This window comes from Otolemur garnettii, unplaced genomic scaffold, assembly GCF_000181295.1.
Source record: "Otolemur garnettii isolate 467f Iridium unplaced genomic scaffold, OtoGar3 scaffold00174, whole genome shotgun sequence".
NCBI classification, from domain to species: domain Eukaryota; kingdom Metazoa; phylum Chordata; class Mammalia; order Primates; family Galagidae; genus Otolemur; species Otolemur garnettii.
In genome coordinates, this window is record NW_003852569.1 from 1,447,142 (window position 1) to 1,449,424 (window position 2,283).

A 2,283-nucleotide genomic window follows, 5' to 3' on the forward strand; every position below is an offset into this window, starting at 1 on the left:
AGCATAATCTTATTTCTATTTTCTGAAAATGAATTTAATTTTTTTTTTTCAGACAGAGTCCCACTATGTCACCCTCAGTAAAGTGCCATGGCATCACAGCTCCAGGCAACCTCAAAGTCCTAGGCTGAAACAATTCTTTTGCCTCAGCCTCCCAGGTAGCTGGGACTACAAGAGGCTTCCACAACGCCTGCCTATTTTTTTTGTTGCAGTTGTCATTATTGTTTACCTGGCCCGCGCTGGGTTTGAACCCGCCACCCTCAGTGTATGAGGCTGGTGCTGTAACCACTGTGCTACGGGCGCCGAGCCTGAAAATGAATTTAAAAGCATGTATTTCTCAAATTCCTCTCACCTCCTCCATACCTAATATATTAAGTACTTACCTTGGGTCTCCCTGCTCTTCAATTCCAACCTCCCCTCACCCTCCACCCAACCTTCCCCCAGCTGTGCCAGTTTCTGCCTCCAATCCTGTTGATTTCCAGATCTGGGCCACACTTCTGTGTCTACCCAAATCCTGTCCATTACTTATAACAGTTTCACTACTTCAGCAAAACCCTTCTTGATTTCTTTTTTTCTATAATTCTTCCCATTTCTAAATACTTTTTATTTCTTTTTTTGAGAAAGGTCTCTCTCTGCCTCCTAGGCTGGGAATGCTGGAATTCAGAGGTGTCACTGCAACCTCAAACTTCAGTTTTCATAGAGGGGGTGGGTGTTACTGCTCTTGCTTAGGCTGGTCTCCTGGCCTCAGGCAATCCTTCTCCCTTGGCCTCCCAAAGTACTAGAATTTTTTTTTTTTTTTATAAGAGACAAGGTCTCACTTTATCGCCCTCAGTAGAGTGCTGTGGTGTCACATCTCACAGCAACCTCCAGCTCTTGGGCTTAGGTAATTCTCTTGCCTCAGCCTCCCGAATAGCTGGGACTACAGGCGCCTGCTGCAACACCTGGCTATTTTTTTGCAGTTTGGGCAGGGCCAGGTTTGAACCCTCCAACCTTGGTATATGGGGCCAGCACCCTACTCACTGAGCCACAGGCGCTGCCCCCAGAGTACTAGGATTACAGGTGTAAGCCACCACATCTGGTCCCAGTTCTGAATTCTTTTTTTTGAGATAGAGTTTCACTCTGTTGCTCTGGATAGAGTGCCGTAATGTCATAGCTCATAGCAACCTCAGATTCCTTGGCTTAGGCAATCCTCCTGTCTCAACCTCCCAAGTAGCTAGCTAGATTATAAGTGCCCACTGCAACCCCTTGCTAGTTTTTCTATTTTTAGTAGAGACAGGGTCTTGTTCTTGCTCAGGCTGGTCTCCAACTCCTGAGCTCAAGGGATCTGCTGTCCTCAGCCTCCCAGAGCTAGGATTACAGGTGTGAGCCGTTGGGCCCAGCCCTAATTCTAAAGTTTTTTTTTTAAAACAGAGCCTCACTTTGTCACCCTTGGTAGAGTGCTGTGGCATCACAGCTCACAGCAACCTCAAACTCCTGGGCTCAAGCAATTTTCTTGCCTTAGCCTCCCAAGTAGCTGGGACTACAGGCATCCACCATAACACCCATTTATTTTTTTGTTGCAGTTGTCATTGTTGTTTAGCAGGACCAGGCGGGGTTTGAACCCACCAGCCCTGATATATGTGGTTGGTGCCCTAACCACTGAGCTATGGGTGCTGAGCCATATATCCATTTTTTAATCTTCTGTTATTATTTTTTTATTTCAAAATATTAAGAGGGTACAAAAGTTTTTGTTACATGGATAGCTTTTGTAATGCTTTAGTCAAGGCTGTTAAGTGTGTCCATCACCTGTTAGGTGGGGGTTTACCCCTTCTCTATTTCCCCTTCACCTCTTCTTGGTTTCCAACAATTTTTACTTCTTTCTGTGCCCATGAATTAGTAACAAATTATGACAGACTAAATGTGATGTTTCTTTTTCCATTCTTGAGATACTTTACTTAAGACAATAGTCTCCATTTTCATCCAAATTGCTGCAAAAATCATTAAGTCATTCCTTTTTATAGCTGAGTAGTATTCCATGGTGTGTGTGTGTGTTGTGTACATTTTGTTATGTACTCATGAATTGATAGGCACTTAGGTTGATTCCACATTTAACACATTTCTGCAATTGTGAATTGTGCTGCAATAAACGTTTCAGTACAGGTGTCTTTTGGATAAAATGACTTCTTTTCCTGTGAGTAGATACCCAGTAGTGGGATTGATGGATTGAATGGTAGGTCTACTTTTAATTCTCTGAGAACTCTGGGCTGGGCACAGTGGCTCACGCCTATAATCCTAGCACTCTGGGAG